The following is a 23184-nucleotide window of genomic DNA, read 5'->3' on the forward strand; positions in this document are numbered from 1 at the left end:
GCACTCTTCCTAACTGCTATATATTTCAGACTATATCTCCGAAACTTCTGAACATATTTTAATGAAGTAAAGCTCAAATTGAGGAGCAGTACACTCTTTCTGATATGAATGCAAGCAGAGCCGCCTACCGTAAATGGAAAGTTATCTTGTGTATATCATATCTTGCTCTGTTGTATTCTTTTTACAGAACATAACACATTTCATTCCATGGTATGTCTCATTGCCTCATAACAATATGGCTGACGAATGACAACCGAGGAAAAAGAACATGTACCGTTCAGATTTGCATACAGGGCACTCGCTAATTGGTGCAATTTCTTCATTTTTTTTAAAAAAAATAATAATTGTTATACTACGGTTTTGAATTTTGCTTCACCCTGTATATTTTTTTCATACAACAACCAAATATACTAACTAAGTGTTGCAAACATCATAAAGGAGAAAGAAAACCTATACATTACAAGAAAAAGGTTTAAAAAATGAAGTTAGTACCTGTTGTTATATATGGAGCAATGGAACCCTTGCAGTATTGATGAGACCACGTATCACTCATCCTAAGTAGAAAACGTACGTCTTTAACCACAAATTTCTTCAATTTTCTTCAAAACTATACTAGTTGGTATAAATATGTTGTTAGGCAACATCTCAACAATATAACATATGTCATTTTTATATATATTATATTGTTGAGCACTCTTCCTAACTGCTATATATTTCAGGCTGTATCTCCGAAACTTCTGAACATATTTTAATGAAATAAAGCTCAAATTGAAGAGCAGTACACTCTTTCTGATATGAATGCAAGCAGAGCCCCCTACCGTAAATGGAAAGTTATCTTGTGTATATCACATCTTGCTCTGTTGTATTCTTTTTACAGAACATAACACATTTCATTCCATGGTATGTCTCATTGCCTCATAACAATATGGCTGACGAATGACAACCGAGGAAAAAGAACATGTACCGTTCAGATTTGCATACAGGGCACTCGCTAATTGGTGCAATTTCTTCATTTTTTGAAAAAAAAATAATAATTGTTATACTACGGTTTTGAATTTTGCTTCACCCTGTATATTTTTTTCATACAACAACCAAATATACTAACTAAGTGTTGCAAACATCATAAAGGAGAAAGAAAACCTATACATTACAAGAAAAAGGTTTAAAAAATGAAGTTAGTACCTGTAGTTATATATGGAGCAATGGAACCCTTGAAGTATTGATGAGACCACGTATCACTCATCCTAAGTAGAAAACGTACGTCTTTAACCACAAATTTCTTCAATTTTCTTCAAAACTATACTAGTTGGTATAAATATGTTGTTAGGCAACATCTCAACAATATAACATATGTCATTTTTATATATATTATATTGTTGAGCACTCTTCCTAACTGCTATATACTTCAAGCTGTATCTCCGAAACTTCTGAACATATTTTAATGAAATAAAGCTCAAATTGAAGAACAGTACACTCTTTCTGACATGAATGCAAGCAGAGCCCCCTACCGTAAATGGAAAGTTATGTCGTGTATATCATGTCTTGCACTGTTTTATTCTTTTTACAGAACATAACACATTTCATTTCATGATATGTCTCATTGCCTCATAAGAATATGGCTGACGAATGACAACCGAGGAAAAAGAACATGTACCGTTCAGATTTGCATACAGGGCACTCGCTAATTGGTGCAATTTCTTCATTTTTTGAAAAAAAATAATAATTGTTATACTACGGTTTTGAATTTTGCTTCACCCTGTATATTTTTTTTCATACAGCAACCAAATATACTAACTAAGTGTTGGAAACATCATAAAGGAGAAAGAAATCCTATACATTACAAGAAAAAGGTTTAAAAAATGAAGTTAGTACCTGTTGTTATATATGGAGCAATGGAACCCTTGCAGTATTGATGAGACCACGTATCACTCATCCTAAGTATAAAACGTACGTCTTTAACCACAAATTTCTTCAATTTTCTTCAAAACTATACTAGTTGGTATAAATATGTTGTTAGGCAACATCTCAACAATATAACATATGTCATTTTTATATATATTATATTGTTGAGCACTCTTCCTAACTGCTATATATTTCAGACTATATCTCCGAAACTTCTGAACATATTTTAATGAAGTAAAGCTCAAATTGAAGAGCAGTACACTCTTTCTGATATGAATGCAAGCAGAGCCGCCTACCGTAAATGGAAAGTTATCTTGTGTATATCATATCTTGCTCTGTTGTATTCTTTTTACAGAACATAAGACATTTCATTCCATGGTATGTCTCATTGCCTCATAACAATATGGCTGACGAATGACAACCGAGGAAAAAGAACATGTACCGTTCAGATTTGCATACAGGGCACTCGCTAATTGGTGCAATTTCTTCATTTTTTTTAAAAAAAATAATAATTGTTATACTGCGGTTTTGAATTTTGCTTCACCCTGTATATTTTTTTCATACAACAACCAAATATACTAACTAAGTGTTGCAAACATCATAAAGGAGAAAGAAAACCTATACATTACAAGAAAAAGGTTTAAAAAATGAAGTTAGTACCTGTTGTTATATATGGAGCAATGGAACCCTTGCAGTATTGATGAGACCACGTATCACTCATCCTAAGTAGAAAACGTACGTCTTTAACCACAAATTTCTTCAATTTTCTTCAAAACTATACTAGTTGGTATAAATATGTTGTTAGGCAACATCTCAACAATATAACATATGTCATTTTTATATATATTATATTGTTGAGCACTCTTCCTAACTGCTATATATTTCAGGCTGTATCTCCGAAACTTCTGAACATATTTTAATGAAATAAAGCTCAAATTGAAGAGCAGTACACTCTTTCTGATATGAATGCAAGCAGAGCCCCCTACCGTAAATGGAAAGTTATCTTGTGTATATCATATCTTGCTCTGTTGTATTCTTTTTACAGAACATAACACATTTCATTCCATGGTATGTCTCATTGCCTCATAACAATATGGCTGACGAATGACAACCGAGGAAAAAGAACATGTACCGTTCAGATTTGCATACAGGGCACTCGCTAATTGGTGCAATTTCTTCATTTTTTGAAAAAAAAATAATAATTGTTATACTACGGTTTTGAATTTTGCTTCACCCTGTATATTTTTTTTCATACAGCAACCAAATATACTAACTAAGTGTTGGAAACATCATAAAGGAGAAAGAAATCCTATACATTACAAGAAAAAGGTTTAAAAAATGAAGTTAGTACCTGTTGTTATATATGGAGCAATGGAACCCTTGCAGTATTGATGAGACCACGTATCACTCATCCTAAGTAGAAAACGTACGTCTTTAACCACAAATTTCTTCAATTTTCTTCAAAACTATACTAGTAGGTATAAATATGTTGTTAGGCAACATCTCAACAATATAACATATGTCATTTTTATATATATTATATTGTTGAGCACTCTTCCTAAGTGCTATATATTTCAGGCTATATCTCCGAAACTTCTGAACATATTTTAATGCAATAATGCTCAAATTGAATGGCAGTACACTCTTTCTGATATGAATGCAAGCAGAGCCCCCTTCCGTAAACGGAAAGTTATGTTGTGTATATCATATCTTGCACTGTTTTATTCTTTTTACAGAACATAACACATTTCATTCCATATGTCTCATTGCCTCATAACAATATGGCTGACGAATGACAACCGAGGAAAAAGAACATGTACCGTTCAGATTTGCATACAGGGCACTCGCTAATTGGTGCAATTTCTTCATTTTTTGAAAAAAAAATAATAATTGTTATACTACGGTTTTGAATTTTGCTTCACCCTGTATATTTTTTTTCATACAACAACCAAATATACTAACTAAGTGTTGGAAACATCATAAAGGAGAAAGAAAACCTATACATTACAAGAAAAAGGTTTAAAAAATGAAGTTAGTACCTGTAGTTATATATGGAGCAATGGAACCCTTGAAATATTGATGAGACCACGTATCACTCATCCTAAGTAGAAAACGTACGTCTTTAACCACAAATTTCTTCAATTTTCTTCAAAACTATACTAGTTGGTATAAATATGTTGTTAGGCAACATCTCAACAATATAACATATGTCATTTTTATATATATTATATTGTTGAGCACTCTTCCTAACTGCTATATACTTCAAGCTGTATCTCCGAAACTTCTTAACATATTTTAATGAAATATAGCTCAAATTGAAGAACAGTACACTCTTTCTGACATGAATGCAAGCAGAGCCCCCTACCGTAAATGGAAAGTTATGTCGTGTATATCATGTCTTGCACTGTTTTATTCTTTTTACAGAACATAACACATTTCATTTCATGATATGTCTCATTGCCTCATAACAATATGGCTGACGAATGACAACCGAGGAAAAAGAACATGTACCGTTCAGATTTGCATACAGGGCACTTGCTAATTGGTGCAATTTCTTCATTTTTTGAAAAAAAATAATAATTGTTATACTACGGTTTTGAATTTTGCTTCACCCTGTATATTTTTTTTCATACAGCAACCAAATATACTAACTAAGTGTTGGAAACATCATAAAGGAGAAAGAAATCCTATACATTACAAGAAAAAGGTTTAAAAAATGAAGTTAGTACCTGTTGTTATATATGGAGCAATGGAACCCTTGCAGTATTGATGAGACCACGTATCACTCATCCTAAGTAGAAAACGTACGTCTTTAACCACAAATTTCTTCAATTTTCTTCAAAACTATACTAGTTGGTATAAATATGTTGTTAGGCAACATCTCAACAATATAACATATGTCATTTTTATATATATTATATTGTTGAGCACTCTTCCTAACTGCTATATATTTCAGGCTATATCTCCGAAACTTCTGAACATATTTTAATGCAATAAAGCTCAAATTGAATAGTTTACACTCTTTCTGATATGAATGCAAGCAGAGCCCTCTACCGTAAACGGAAAGTTATGTTGTGTATATCATATCTTGCACTGTTTTATTCTTTTTACAGAACATAACACATTTCATTCCATGATATGTCTCATTGCCTCATAACAATATGGCTGACGAATGACAACCGAGGAAAAAGAACATGTACCGTTCAGATTTGCATACAGGGCACTCGCTAATTGGTGCAATTTCTTCATTTTTTGAAAAAAAAAATAATAATTGTTATACTACGGTTTTGAATTTTGCTTCACCCTGTATATTTTTTTCATACAACAACCAAATATACTAACTAAGTGTTGCAAACATCATAAAGGAGAAAGAAAACCTATACATTACAAGAAAAAGGTTTAAAAAATGAAGTTAGTACCTGTAGTTATATATGGAGCAATGGAACCCTTGAAGTATTGATGAGACCACGTATCACTCATCCTAAGTAGAAAACGTACGTCTTTAACCACAAATTTCTTCAATTTTCTTCAAAACTATACTAGTTGGTATAAATATGTTGTTAGGCAACATCTCAACAATATAACATATGTCATTTTTATATATATTATATTGTTGAGCACTCTTCCTAACTGCTATATACTTAAAGCTGTATCTCCGAAACTTCTGAACATATTTTAATGAAATAAAGCTCAAATTGAAGAACAGTACACTCTTTCTGACATGAATGCAAGCAGAGCCCCCTACCGTAAATGGAAAGTTATGTCGTGTATATCATGTCTTGCACTCTTTTATTCTTTTTACAGAACATAACACATTTCATTCCATATGTCTCATTGCCTCATAACAATATGGCTGACGAATGACAACCGAGGAAAAAGAACATGTACCGTTCAGATTTGCATACAGGGCACTCGCTAATTGGTGCAATTTCTTCATTTTTTGAAAAAAAAATAATAATTGTTATACTACGGTTTTGAATTTTGCTTCACCCTGTATATTTTTTTTCATACAGCAACCAAATATACTAACTAAGTGTTGGAAACATCATAAAGGAGAAAGAAAACCTATACATTACAAGAAAAAGGTTTAAAAAATGAAGTTAGTACCTGTTGTTATATATGGAGCAATGGAACCCTTGCAGTATTGATGAGACCACGTATCACTCATCCTAAGTAGAAAACGTACGTCTTTAACCACAAATTTCTTCAATTTTCTTCAAAACTATACTAGTTGGTATAAATATGTTGTTAGGCAACATCTCAACAATATAACATATGTCATTTTTATATATATTATATTGTTGAGCACTCTTCCTAACTGCTATATATTTCAGGCTATATCTCCGAAACTTCTGAACATATTTTAATGAAATAAAGCTCAAATTGAAGAGCAGTACACTCTTTCTGATATGAATGCAAGCAGAGCCCCCTACCGTAAATGGAAAGTTATCTTGTGTATATCATATCTTGCTCTGTTGTATTCTTTTTACAGAACATAACACATTTCATTCCATGGTATGTCTCATTGCCTCATAACAATATGGCTGACGAATGACAACCGAGGAAAAAGAACATGTACCGTTCAGATTTGCATACAGGGCACTCGCTAATTGGTGCAATTTCTTCATTTTTTGAAAAAAAAATAATAATTGTTATACTACGGTTTTGAATTTTGCTTCACCCTGTATATTTTTTTTCATACAGCAACCAAATATACTAACTAAGTGTTGGAAACATCATAAAGGAGAAAGAAATCCTATACATTACAAGAAAAAGGTTTAAAAAATGAAGTTAGTACCTGTTGTTATATATGGAGCAATGGAACCCTTGCAGTATTGATGAGACCACGTATCACTCATCCTAAGTAGAAAACGTACGTCTTTAACCACAAATTTCTTCAATTTTCTTCAAAACTATACTAGTAGGTATAAATATGTTGTTAGGCAACATCTCAACAATATAACATATGTCATTTTTATATATATTATATTGTTGAGCACTCTTCCTAACTGCTATATATTTCAGGCTATATCTCCGAAACTTCTGAACATATTTTAATGCAATAATGCTCAAATTGAATGGCAGTACACTCTTTCTGATATGAATGCAAGCAGAGCCCCCTTCCGTAAACGGAAAGTTATGTTGTGTATATCATATCTTGCACTGTTTTATTCTTTTTACAGAACATAACACATTTCATTCCATATGTCTCATTGCCTCATAACAATATGGCTGACGAATGACAACCGAGGAAAAAGAACATGTACCGTTCAGATTTGCATACAGGGCACTCGCTAATTGGTGCAATTTCTTCATTTTTTGAAAAAAAAATAATAATTGTTATACTACGGTTTTGAATTTTGCTTCACCCTGTATATTTTTTTTCATACAACAACCAAATATACTAACTAAGTGTTGGAAACATCATAAAGGAGAAAGAAAACCTATACATTACAAGAAAAAGGTTTAAAAAATGAAGTTAGTACCTGTAGTTATATATGGAGCAATGGAACCCTTGAAATATTGATGAGACCACGTATCACTCATCCTAAGTAGAAAACGTACGTCTTTAACCACAAATTTCTTCAATTTTCTTCAAAACTATACTAGTTGGTATAAATATGTTGTTAGGCAACATCTCAACAATATAACATATGTCATTTTTATATATATTATATTGTTGAGCACTCTTCCTAACTGCTATATACTTCAAGCTGTATCTCCGAAACTTCTTAACATATTTTAATGAAATATAGCTCAAATTGAAGAACAGTACACTCTTTCTGACATGAATGCAAGCAGAGCCCCCTACCGTAAATGGAAAGTTATGTCGTGTATATCATGTCTTGCACTGTTTTATTCTTTTTACAGAACATAACACATTTCATTTCATGATATGTCTCATTGCCTCATAACAATATGGCTGACGAATGACAACCGAGGAAAAAGAACATGTACCGTTCAGATTTGCATACAGGGCACTTGCTAATTGGTGCAATTTCTTCATTTTTTGAAAAAAAATAATAATTGTTATACTACGGTTTTGAATTTTGCTTCACCCTGTATATTTTTTTTCATACAGCAACCAAATATACTAACTAAGTGTTGGAAACATCATAAAGGAGAAAGAAATCCTATACATTACAAGAAAAAGGTTTAAAAAATGAAGTTAGTACCTGTTGTTATATATGGAGCAATGGAACCCTTGCAGTATTGATGAGACCACGTATCACTCATCCTAAGTAGAAAACGTACGTCTTTAACCACAAATTTCTTCAATTTTCTTCAAAACTATACTAGTTGGTATAAATATGTTGTTAGGCAACATCTCAACAATATAACATATGTCATTTTTATATATATTATATTGTTGAGCACTCTTCCTAACTGCTATATATTTCAGGCTATATCTCCGAAACTTCTGAACATATTTTAATGCAATAAAGCTCAAATTGAATAGTTTACACTCTTTCTGATATGAATGCAAGCAGAGCCCTCTACCGTAAACGGAAAGTTATGTTGTGTATATCATATCTTGCACTGTTTTATTCTTTTTACAGAACATAACACATTTCATTCCATGATATGTCTCATTGCCTCATAACAATATGGCTGACGAATGACAACCGAGGAAAAAGAACATGTACCGTTCAGATTTGCATACAGGGCACTCGCTAATTGGTGCAATTTCTTCATTTTTTGAAAAAAAAAATAATAATTGTTATACTACGGTTTTGAATTTTGCTTCACCCTGTATATTTTTTTCATACAAGAACCAAATATACTAACTAAGTGTTGCAAACATCATAAAGGAGAAAGAAAACCTATACATTACAAGAAAAAGGTTTAAAAAATGAAGTTAGTACCTGTAGTTATATATGGAGCAATGGAACCCTTGAAGTATTGATGAGACCACGTATCACTCATCCTAAGTAGAAAACGTACGTCTTTAACCACAAATTTCTTCAATTTTCTTCAAAACTATACTAGTTGGTATAAATATGTTGTTAGGCAACATCTCAACAATATAACATATGTCATTTTTATATATATTATATTGTTGAGCACTCTTCCTAACTGCTATATACTTCAAGCTGTATCTCCGAAACTTCTGAACATATTTTAATGAAATAAAGCTCAAATTGAAGAACAGTACACTCTTTCTGACATGAATGCAAGCAGAGCCCCCTACCGTAAATGGAAAGTTATGTCGTGTATATCATGTCTTGCACTCTTTTATTCTTTTTACAGAACATAACACATTTCATTCCATATGTCTCATTGCCTCATAACAATATGGCTGACGAATGACAACCGAGGAAAAAGAACATGTACCGTTCAGATTTGCATACAGGGCACTCGCTAATTGGTGCAATTTCTTCATTTTTTGAAAAAAAAATAATAATTGTTATACTACGGTTTTGAATTTTGCTTCACCCTGTATATTTTTTTTCATACAGCAACCAAATATACTAACTAAGTGTTGGAAACATCATAAAGGAGAAAGAAAACCTATACATTACAAGAAAAAGGTTTAAAAAATGAAGTTAGTACCTGTTGTTATATATGGAGCAATGGAACCCTTGCAGTATTGATGAGACCACGTATCACTCATCCTAAGTAGAAAACGTACGTCTTTAACCACAAATTTCTTCAATTTTCTTGAAAACTATACTAGTTGGTATAAATATGTTGTTAGGCAACATCTCAACAATATAACATATGTCATTTTTATATATATTATATTGTTGAGCACTCTTCCTAACTGCTATATATTTCAGGCTATATCTTCGAAACTTCTGAACATATTTTAATGAAATAAAGCTCAAATTGAAGAGCAGTACACTCTTTCTGATATGAATGCAAGCAGAGTCCCCTACCGTAAATGGAACGTTATCTCGTGTATATCATATCTTGCACTGTTTTATTCTTTTTACAGAACATAACACATTTCATTCCATGATATGTCTCATTGCCTCATAACAATATGGCTGACGAATGACAACCGAGGAAAAAGAACATGTACCGTTCAGATTTGCATACAGGGCACTCGCTAATTGGTGCAATTTCTTCATTTTTTGAAAAAAAAAATAATTGTTATACTACGGTTTTGAATTTTGCTTCACCCTGAATATTTTTTTCATACAACAACCAAATATACTAACTAAGTGTTGCAAACATCATAAAGGCGAAAGAAAACCTATACATTACAAGAAAAAGTTTTAAAAAATGAAGTTAGTACCTGTTGTTATATATGGAGCAATGGAACCCTTGCAGTATAGATGAGACCACGTATCACTCATCCTAAGTAGAAAACGTACGTCTTTAACCACAAATTTCTTCAATTTTCTTCAAAACTATACTAGTTGGTATAAATATGTTGTTAGGCAACATCTCAACAATATAACATATGTCATTTTTATATATATTATATTGTTGAGCACTCTTCCTAACTGCTATATATTTCAGGCTATATCTCCGAAACTTCTGAACATATTTTAATGCAATAATGCTCAAATTGAATGGCAGTACACTCTTTCTGATATGAATGCAAGCAGAGCCCCCTTCCGTAAACGGAAAGTTATGTTGTGTATATCATATCTTGCACTGTTTTATTCTTTTTACAGAACATAACACATTTCATTCCATGATATGTCTCATTGCCTCATAACAATATGGCTGACGAATGACAACCGAGGAAAAAGAACATGTACCGTTCAGATTTGCATACAGGGCACTCGCTAATTGGTGCAATTTCTTCATTTTTTGAAAAATAAAATAATAATTGTTATACTACGGTTTTAAATTTTGCTTCACCCTGTATATTTTTTTCATACAACAACCAAATATACTAACTAAGTGTTGCAAACATCATAAAGGAGAAAGAAAACCTATACATTACAAGAAAGAGGTTTAAAAAATGGAGTTAGTACCTGTAGTTATATATGGAGGAATGGAACCCTTGCAGTATTGATGAGACCACGTATCACTCATCCTAAGTAGAAAACGTACGTCATTAACCACAAATTTCTTCAATTTTCTTCAAAACTATACTAGTTGGTATAAATATGTTGTTAGGCAACATCTCAACAATATAACATATGTCATTTTTATATATATTATATTGTTGAGCACTCTTCCTAACTGCTATATATTTCAGGCTGTATCTCCGAAACTTCTGAACATATTTTAATGAAATAAAGCTCAAATTGAAGAGCAGTACACTCTTTCTGATATGAATGCAAGCAGAGCCCCCTACCGTAAATGGAAAGTTATCTTGTGTATATCATATCTTGCTCTGTTGTATTCTTTTTACAGAACATAACACATTTCATTCCATGGTATGTCTCATTGCCTCATATCAATATGGCTGACGAATGACAACCGAGGAAAAAGAACATGTACCGTTCAGATTTGCATACAGGGCACTCGCTAATTGGTGCAATTTCTTCATTTTTTGAAAAAAAAAATAATAATTGTTATACTACGGTTTTGAATTTTGCTTCACCCTGAATATTTTTTTCATACAACAACCAAATATACTAACTAAGTGTTGCAAACATCATAAAGGCGAAAGAAAACCTATACATTACAAGAAAAAGTTTTAAAAAATGAAGTTAGTACCTGTTGTTATATATGGAGCAATGGAACCCTTGCAGTATAGATGAGACCACGTATCACTCATCCTAAGTAGAAAACGTACGTCTTTAACCACAAATTTCTTCAATTTTCTTCAAAACTATACTAGTTGGTATAAATATGTTGTTAGGCAACATCTCAACAATATAACATATGTCATTTTTATATATATTATATTGTTGAGCACTCTTCCTAACTGCTATATATTTCAGGCTGTATCTCCGAAACTTCTGAACATATTTTAATGAAATAAAGCTCAAATTGAAGAGCAGTACACTCTTTCTGATATGAATGCAAGCAGAGCCCCCTACCGTAAATGGAAAGTTATCTTGTGTATATCACATCTTGCTCTGTTGTATTCTTTTTACAGAACATAACACATTTCATTCCATGGTATGTCTCATTGCCTCATAACAATATGGCTGACGAATGACAACCGAGGAAAAAGAACATGTACCGTTCAGATTTGCATACAGGGCACTCGCTAATTGGTGCAATTTCTTCATTTTTTGAAAAAAAAATAATAATTGTTATACTACGGTTTTGAATTTTGCTTCACCCTGTATATTTTTTTTCATACAACAACCAAATATACTAACTAAGTGTTGGAAACATCATAAAGGAGAAAGAAAACCTATACATTACAAGAAAAAGGTTTAAAAAATGAAGTTAGTACCTGTAGTTATATATGGAGCAATGGAACCCTTGAAATATTGATGAGACCACGTATCACTCATCCTAAGTAGAAAACGTACGTCTTTAACCACAAATTTCTTCAATTTTCTTCAAAACTATACTAGTTGGTATAAATATGTTGTTAGGCAACATCTCAACAATATAACATATGTCATTTTTATATATATTATATTGTTGAGCACTCTTCCTAACTGCTATATACTTCAAGCTGTATCTCCGAAACTTCTTAACATATTTTAATGAAATATAGCTCAAATTGAAGAACAGTACACTCTTTCTGACATGAATGCAAGCAGAGCCCCCTACCGTAAATGGAAAGTTATGTCGTGTATATCATGTCTTGCACTGTTTTATTCTTTTTACAGAACATAACACATTTCATTTCATGATATGTCTCATTGCCTCATAACAATATGGCTGACGAATGACAACCGAGGAAAAAGAACATGTACTGTTCAGATTTGCATACAGGGCACTTGCTAATTGGTGCAATTTCTTCATTTTTTGAAAAAAAAATAATAATTGTTATACTACGGTTTTGAATTTTGCTTCACCCTGTATATTTTTTTTCATACAGCAACCAAATATACTAACTAAGTGTTGGAAACATCATAAAGGAGAAAGAAATCCTATACATTACAAGAAAAAGGTTTAAAAAATGAAGTTAGTACCTGTTGTTATATATGGAGCAATGGAACCCTTGCAGTATTGATGAGACCACGTATCACTCATCCTAAGTAGAAAACGTACGTCTTTAACCACAAATTTCTTCAATTTTCTTCAAAACTATACTAGTTGGTATAAATATGTTGTTAGGCAACATCTCAACAATATAACATATGTCATTTTTATATATATTATATTGTTGAGCACTCTTCCTAACTGCTATATATTTCAGGCTATATCTCCGAAACTTCTGAACATATTTTAATGCAATAAAGCTCAAATTGAATAGTTTACACTCTTTCTGATATGAATGCAATCAGAGCCCTCTACCGTAAACGGAAAGTTATGTTGTGTATATCATATCTTGCACTGTTTTATTCTTTTTACAGAACATAACACATTTCATTCCATGATATGTCTCATTGCCTCATAACAATATGGCTGACGAATGACAACCGAGGAAAAAGAACATGTACCGTTCAGATTTGCATACAGGGCACTCGCTAATTGGTGCAATTTCTTCATTTTTTGAAAAAAAAAATAATAATTGTTATACTACGGTTTTGAATTTTGCTTCACCCTGTATATTTTTTTCATACAACAACCAAATATACTAACTAGGTGTTGGAAACATCATAAAGGAGAAAGAAAACCTATACATTACAAGAAAAAGGTTTAAAAAATGAAGTTAGTACCTGTTGTTATATATGGAGCAATGGAACCCTTGCAGTATTGATGAGACCACGTATCACTCATCCTAAGTAGAAAACGTACGTCTTTAACCACAAATTTCTTCAATTTTCTTCAAAACTATACTAGTTGGTATAAATATGTTGTTAGGCAACATCTCAACAATATAACATATGTCATTTTTATATATATTATATTGTTGAGCACTCTTCCTAACTGCTATATATTTCAGGCTATATCTCCGAAACTTCTGAACATATTTTAATGAAATAAAGCTCAAATTGAAGAGCAGTACACTCTTTCTGATATGAATGCAAGCAGAGTCCCCTACCGTAAATGGAACGTTATCTCGTGTATATCATATCTTGCACTGTTTTATTCTTTTTACAGAACATAACACATTTCATTCCATGATATGTCTCATTGCCTCATAACAATATGGCTGACGAATGACAACCGAGGAAAAAGAACATGTACCGTTCAGATTTGCATACAGGGCACTCGCTAATTGGTGCAATTTCTTCATTTTTTGAAAAAAAATAATAATTGTTATACTACGGTTTTGAATTTTGCTTCACCCTGTATATTTTTTTTCATACAACAACCAAATATACTAACTAAGTGTTGCAAACATCATAAAGGAGAAAGAAAACCTATACATTACAAGAAAAAGGTTTAAAAATTGAAGTTAGTACCTGTAGTTATATATGGAGCAATGGAACCCTTGCAGTATTGATGAGACCACGTATCACTCATCCTAAGTAGAAAACGTACGTCTTTAACCACAAATTTCTTCAATTTTCTTCAAAACTATACTAGTTGGTATAAACATGTTGTTAGGCAACATCTCAACAATATAATATATGTCATTTTTATATATATTATATTATTGAGCACTCTTCGTAACTGCTATATATTTCAGGCTATATCTCCGTAACTTCTGAACATATTTTAATGAAATAAAGCTCAAATTGAAGAGCAGTACACTCTTTCTGATATGAATGCAAGCGGAGCCCCCTACCGTAAATGGAAAGTTATCTTGTGTATATCATATCTTGCACTGTTTTGTTCTTTTTACAGAACATAACACATTTCATTCCATGATATGTCTCATTGCCTCATAACAATATGGCTGACGAATGACAACCGAGGAAAAAGAACATGTACCGTTCAGATTTGCATACAGGGCACTCGCTAATTCGTGCAATTTCTTCATTTTTTGAAAAAAAAATAATAATTGTTATATTACGGTTTTGAATTTTGCTTCACCCTGTATATTTTTTTTCATACAACAACCAAATATACTAACTAAGTGTTGCAAACATCATAAAGGAGAAAGAAAACCTATACATTACAAGAAAAAGGTTTAAAAAATTAAGTTAGTACCTGTAGTTATATATGGAGTAATGGAACCCTTGCAGTATTGATGAGACCACGTATCACTCATCCTAAGTAGAAAACGTACGTCTTTAACCACAAATTTCTTCAATTTTCTTCAAAACTATACTAGTTGGTATAAATATGTTGTTAGGCAACATCTCAACAATATAACATATGTCATTTTTATATATATTATATTGTTGAGCACTCTTCCTAACTGCTATATATTTCAGGCTGTATCTCCGAAACTTCTGAACATATTTTAATGAAATAAAGCTCAAATTGAAGAGGAGTACACTCTTTCTGATATGAATGCAAGCAGAGCCCCCTACCGTGAATGGAAAGTTATCTTGTGTATATCATATCTTGCTCTGTTGTATTCTTTTTACAGAACATAACACATTTCATTCCATGATATGTCTCATTGCCTCATAACAATATGGCTGACGAATGACAACCGAGGAAAAAGAACATGTACCGTTCAGATTTGCATACAGAGCATTCGCTAATTGGTGCAATTTCTTCATTTTTTGAAAAAAAAATAATAATTATTATACTACGGTTTTGAATTTTGCTTCACCCTGTATATTTTTTTTCATACAACAACCAAATATACTAACTAAGTGTTGGAAACATCATAAAGGAGAAAGAAAACCTATACATTACAAGAAAAAGGTTTAAAAAATGAAGTTAGTACCTGTAGTTATATATGGAGCAATGGAACCCTTGAAATATTGATGAGACCACGTATCACTCATCCTAAGTAGAAAACGTACGTCTTTAACCACAAATTTCTTCAATTTTCTTCAAAACTATACTAGTTGGTATAAATATGTTGTTAGGCAACATCTCAACAATATAACATATGTCATTTTTATATATATTATATTGTTGAGCACTCTTCCTAACTGCTATATACTTCAAGCTGTATCTCCGAAACTTCTTAACATATTTTAATGAAATATAGCTCAAATTGAAGAACAGTACACTCTTTCTGACATGAATGCAAGCAGAGCCCCCTACCGTAAATGGAAAGTTATGTCGTGTATATCATGTCTTGCACTGTTTTATTCTTTTTACAGAACATAACACATTTCATTTCATGATATGTCTCATTGCCTCATAACAATATGGCTGACGAATGACAACCGAGGAAAAAGAACATGTACCGTTCAGATTTGCATACAGGGCACTTGCTAATTGGTGCAATTTCTTCATTTTTTGAAAAAAAAATAATAATTGTTATACTACGGTTTTGAATTTTGCTTCACCCTGTATATTTTTTTTCATACAGCAACCAAATATACTAACTAAGTGTTGGAAACATCATAAAGGAGAAAGAAATCCTATACATTACAAGAAAAAGGTTTAAAAAATGAAGTTAGTACCTGTTGTTATATATGGAGCAATGGAACCCTTGCAGTATTGATGAGACCACGTATCACTCATCCTAAGTAGAAAACGTACGTCTTTAACCACAAATTTCTTCAATTTTCTTCAAAACTATACTAGTTGGTATAAATATGTTGTTAGGCAACATCTCAACAATATAACATATGTCATTTTTATATATATTATATTGTTGAGCACTCTTCCTAACTGCTATATATTTCAGGCTATATCTCCGAAACTTCTGAACATATTTTAATGCAATAAAGCTCAAATTGAATAGTTTACACTCTTTCTGATATGAATGCAAGCAGAGCCCTCTACCGTAAACGGAAAGTTATGTTGTGTATATCATATCTTGCACTGTTTTATTCTTTTTACAGAACATAACACATTTCATTCCATGATATGTCTCATTGCCTCATAACAATATGGCTGACGAATGACAACCGAGGAAAAAGAACATGTACCGTTCAGATTTGCATACAGGGCACTCGCTAATTGGTGCAATTTCTTCATTTTTTGAAAAAAAAAATAATAATTGTTATACTACGGTTTTGAATTTTGCTTCACCCTGTATATTTTTTTCATACAACAACCAAATATACTAACTAAGTGTTGCAAACATCATAAAGGAGAAAGAAAACCTATACATTACAAGAAATAGGTTTAAAAAATGAAGTTAGTACCTGTAGTTATATATGGAGCAATGGAACCCTTGAAGTATTGATGAGACCACGTATCACTCATCCTAAGTAGAAAACGTACGTCTTTAACCACAAATTTCTTCAATTTTCTTCAAAACTATACTAGTTGGTATAAATATGTTGTTAGGCAACATCTCAACAATATAACATATGTCATTTTTATATATATTATATTGTTGAGCACTCTTCCTAACTGCTATATACTTAAAGCTGTATCTCCGAAACTTCTGAACCTATTTTAATGAAATAAAGCTCAAATTGAAGAACAGTACACTCTTTCTGACATGAATGCAAGCAGAGCCCCCTACCGTAAATGGAAAGTTATGTCGTGTATATCATGTCTTGCACTCTTTTATTCTTTTTACAGAACATAACACATTTCATTCCATATGTCTCATTGCCTCATAACAATATGGCTGACGAATGACAACCGAGGAAAAAGAACATGTACCGTTCAGATTTGCATACAGGGCACTCGCTAATTGGTGCAATTTCTTCATTTTTTGAAAAAAAAATAATAATTGTTATACTACGGTTTTGAATTTTGCTTCACCCTGTATATTTTTTTTCATACAGCAACCAAATATACTAACTAAGTGTTGGAAACATCATAAAGGAGAAAGAAAACCTATACATTACAAGAAAAAGGTTTAAAAAATGAAGTTAGTACCTGTTGTTATATATGGAGCAATGGAACCCTTGCAGTATTGATGAGACCACGTATCACTCATCCTAAGTAGAAAACGTACGTCTTTAACCACAAATTTCTTCAATTTTCTTCAAAACTATACTAGTTGGTATAAATATGTTGTTAGGCAACATCTCAACAATATAACATATGTCATTTTTATATATATTATATTGTTGAGCACTCTTCCTAACTGCTATATATTTCAGGCTATATCTCCGAAACTTCTGAACATATTTTAATGAAATAAAGCTCAAATTGAAGAGCAGTACACTCTTTCTGATATGAATGCAAGCAGAGTCCCCTACCGTAAATGGAACGTTATCTCGTGTATATCATATCTTGCACTGTTTTATTCTTTTTACAGAACATAACACATTTCATTCCATGATATGTCTCATTGCCTCATAACAATATGGCTGACGAATGACAACCGAGGAAAAAGAACATGTACCGTTCAGATTTGCATACAGGGCACTCGCTAATTGGTGCAATTTCTTCATTTTTTGAAAAAAAATAATAATTGTTATACTACGGTTTTGAATTTTGCTTCACCCTGTATATTTTTTTTCATACAACAACCAAATATACTAACTAAGTGTTGCAAACATCATAAAGGAGAAAGAAAACCTATACATTACAAGAAAAAGGTTTAAAAATTGAAGTTAGTACCTGTAGTTATATATGGAGCAATGGAACCCTTGCAGTATTGATGAGACCACGTATCACTCATCCTAAGTAGAAAACGTACGTCTTTAACCACAAATTTCTTCAATTTTCTTCAAAACTATACTAGTTGGTATAAACATGTTGTTAGGCAACATCTCAACAATATAATATATGTCATTTTTATATATATTATATTGTTGAGCACTCTTCCTAACTGCTATATATTTCAGGCTGTATCTCCGAAACTTCTGAACATATTTTAATGAAATAAAGCTCAAATTGAAGAGGAGTACACTCTTTCTGATATGAATGCAAGCAGAGCCCCCTACCGTGAATGGAAAGTTATCTTGTGTATATCATATCTTGCTCTGTTGTATTCTTTTTACAGAACATAACACATTTCATTCCATGATATGTCTCATTGCCTCATAACAATATGGCTGACGAATGACAACCGAGGAAAAAGAACATGTACCGTTCAGATTTGCATACAGAGCATTCGCTAATTGGTGCAATTTCTTCATTTTTTGAAAAAAAAATAATAATTATTATACTACGGTTTTGAATTTTGCTTCACCCTGTATATTTTTTTTCATACAACAACCAAATATACTAACTAAGTGTTGCAAACATCATAAAGGAGAAAGAAAACCTATACATTACAAGAAAAAGGTTTAAAAAATGAAGTTAGTACCTGTTGTTATATATGGAGTAATGGAACCTTTGCAGTATTGATGAGACCACGTATCACTCATCCTAAGTAGAAAACGTACGTCTTTAACCACAAATTTCTTCAATTTTCTTCAAAACTATACTAGTTGGTATAAATATGTTGTTAGGCAACATCTCAACAATATAACATATGTCATTTTTATATATATTATATTGTTGAGCACTCTTCCTAACTGCTATATATTTCAGGCTGTATCTCCGAAACTTCTGAACATATTTTAATGAAATAAAGCTCAAATTGAAGAGCAGTACACTCTTTCTGATATGAATGCAAGCAGAGCCCCCTACCGTAAATGGAAAGTTATCTTGTGTATATCACATCTTGCTCTGTTGTATTCTTTTTACAGAACATAACACATTTCATTCCATGGTATGTCTCATTGCCTCATAACAATATGGCTGACGAATGACAACCGAGGAAAAAGAACATGTACCGTTCAGATTTGCATACAGGGCACTCGCTAATTGGTGCAATTTCTTCATTTTTTGAAAAAAAAATAATAATTGTTATACTACGGTTTTGAATTTTGCTTCACCCTGTATATTTTTTTTCATACAACAACCAAATATACTAACTAAGTGTTGGAAACATCATAAAGGAGAAAGAAAACCTATACATTACAAGAAAAAGGTTTAAAAAATGAAGTTAGTACCTGTAGTTATATATGGAGCAATGGAACCCTTGAAATATTGATGAGACCACGTATCACTCATCCTAAGTAGAAAACGTACGTCTTTAACCACAAATTTCTTCAATTTTCTTCAAAACTATACTAGTTGGTATAAATATGTTGTTAGGCAACATCTCAACAATATAACATATGTCATTTTTATATATATTATATTGTTGAGCACTCTTCCTAACTGCTATATACTTCAAGCTGTATCTCCGAAACTTCTTAACATATTTTAATGAAATATAGCTCAAATTGAAGAACAGTACACTCTTTCTGACATGAATGCAAGCAGAGCCCCCTACCGTAAATGGAAAGTTATGTCGTGTATATCATGTCTTGCACTGTTTTATTCTTTTTACAGAACATAACACATTTCATTTCATGATATGTCTCATTGCCTCATAACAATATGGCTGACGAATGACAACCGAGGAAAAAGAACATGTACCGTTCAGATTTGCATACAGGGCACTTGCTAATTGGTGCAATTTCTTCATTTTTTGAAAAAAAATAATAATTGTTATACTACGGTTTTGAATTTTGCTTCACCCTGTATATTTTTTTTCATACAGCAACCAAATATACTAACTAAGTGTTGCAAACATCATAAAGGAGAAAGAAATCCTATACATTACAAGAAAAAGGTTTAAAAAATGAAGTTAGTACCTGTTGTTATATATGGAGCAATGGAACCCTTGCAGTATTGATGAGACCACGTATCACTCATCCTAAGTAGAAAACGTACGTCTTTAACCACAAATTTCTTCAATTTTCTTCAAAACTATACTAGTTGGTATAAATATGTTGTTAGGCAACATCTCAACAATATAACATATGTCATTTTTATATATATTATATTGTTGAGCACTCTTCCTAACTGCTATATATTTCAGGCTATATCTCCGAAACTTCTGAACATATTTTAATGCAATAAAGCTCAAATTGAATAGTTTACACTCTTTCTGATATGAATGCAAGCAGAGCCCTCTACCGTAAACGGAAAGTTATGTTGTGTATATCATATCTTGCACTGTTTTATTCTTTTTACAGAACATAACACATTTCATTCCATGATATGTCTCATTGCCTCATAACAATATGGCTGACGAATGACAACCGAGGAAAAAGAACATGTACCGTTCAGATTTGCATACAGGGCACTCGCTAATTGGTGCAATTTCTTCATTTTTTGAAAAAAATAATAATAATTGTTATACTACGGTTTTGAATTTTGCTTCACCCTGTATATTTTTTTCATACAACAACCAAATATACTAACTAAGTGTTGCAAACATCATAAAGGAGAAAGAAAACCTATACATTACAAGAAATAGGTTTAAAAAATGAAGTTAGTACCTGTAGTTATATATGGAGCAATGGAACCCTTGAAGTATTGATGAGACCACGTATCACTCATCCTAAGTAGAAAACGTACGTCTTTAACCACAAATTTCTTCAATTTTCTTCAAAACTATACTAGTTGGTATAAATATGTTGTTAGGCAACATCTCAACAATATAACATATGTCATTTTTATATATATTATATTGTTGAGCACTCTTCCTAACTGCTATATACTTAAAGCTGTATCTCCGAAACTTCTGAACATATTTTAATGAAATAAAGCTCAAATTGAAGAACAGTACACTCTTTCTGACATGAATGCAAGCAGAGCCCCCTACCGTAAATGGAAAGTTATGTCGTGTATATCATGTCTTGCACTGTTTTATTCTTTTTACAGAACATAACACATTTCTTTCCATATGTCTCATTGCCTCATAACAATATGGCTGACGAATGACAACCGAGGAAAAAGAACATGTACCGTTCAGATTTGCATACAGGGCACTCGCTAATTGGTGCAATTTCTTCATTTTTTGAAAAAAAATAATAATTGTTATACTACGGTTTTGAATTTTGCTTCACCCTGTATATTTTTTTTCATACAGCAACCAAATATACTAACTAAGTGTTGGAAACATCATAAAGGAGAAAGAAAACCTATACATTACAAGAAAAAGGTTTAAAAAATGAAGTTAGTACCTGTTGTTATATATGGAGCAATGGAACCCTTGCAGTATTGATGAGACCACGTATCACTCATCCTAAGTAGAAAACGTACGTCTTTAACCACAAATTTCTTCAATTTTCTTCAAAACTATACTAGTTGGTATAAATATGTTGTTAGGCAACATCTCAACAATATAACATATGTCATTTTTATATATATTATATTGTTGAGCACTCTTCCTAACTGCTATATATTTCAGGCTATATCTCCGAAACTTCTGAGCATATTTTAATGAAATAAAGCTCAAATTGAAGAGCAGTACACTCTTTCTGATATGAATGCAAGCAGAGTCCCCTACCGTAAATGGAACGTTATCTCGTGTATATCATATCTTGCACTGTTTTATTCTTTTTACAGAACATAACACATTTCATTCCATGATATGTCTCATTGCCTCATAACAATATGGCTGACGAATGACAACCGAGGAAAAAGAACATGTACCGTTCAGATTTGCATACAGGGCACTCGCTAATTGGTGCAATTTCTTCAATTTTGAAAAAAAATAATAATTGTTATACTACGGTTTTGAATTTTGCTTCACCCTGTATATTTTTTTTCATACAACAACCAAATATACTAACTAAGTGTTGCAAACATCATAAAGGAGAAAGAAAACCTATACATTACAAGAAAAAGGTTTAAAAATTGAAGTTAGTACCTGTAGTTATATATGGAGCAATGGAACCCTTGCAGTATTGATGAGACCACGTATCACTCATCCTAAGTAGAAAACGTACGTCTTTAACCACAAATTTCTTCAATTTTCTTCAAAACTATACTAGTTGGTATAAACATGTTGTTAGGCAACATCTCAACAATATAATATATGTCATTTTTATATATATTATATTGTTGAGCACTCTTCGTAACTGCTATATATTTCAGGCTATATCTCCGTAACTTCTGAACATATTTTAATGAAATAAAGCTCAAATTGAAGAGCAGTACACTCTTTCTGATATGAATGCAAGCAGAGCCCCCTACCGTAAATGGAAAGTTATCTTGTGTATATCATATCTTGCACTGTTTTGTTCTTTTTACAGAACATAACACATTTCATTCCATGATATGTCTCATTGCCTCATAACAATATGGCTGACGAATGACAACCGAGGAAAAAGAACATGTACCGTTCAGATTTGCATACAGGGCACTCGCTAATTCGTGCAATTTCTTCATTTTTTGAAAAAAAAATAATAATTGTTATATTACGGTTTTGAATTTTGCTTCACCCTGTATATTTTTTTTCATACAACAACCAAATATACTAACTAA

This window comes from Thermobia domestica, chromosome 8 (genome assembly GCF_964235325.1).
Source record: "Thermobia domestica chromosome 8, izTheDome1.hap1.1, whole genome shotgun sequence".
NCBI classification, from domain to species: domain Eukaryota; kingdom Metazoa; phylum Arthropoda; class Insecta; order Zygentoma; family Lepismatidae; genus Thermobia; species Thermobia domestica.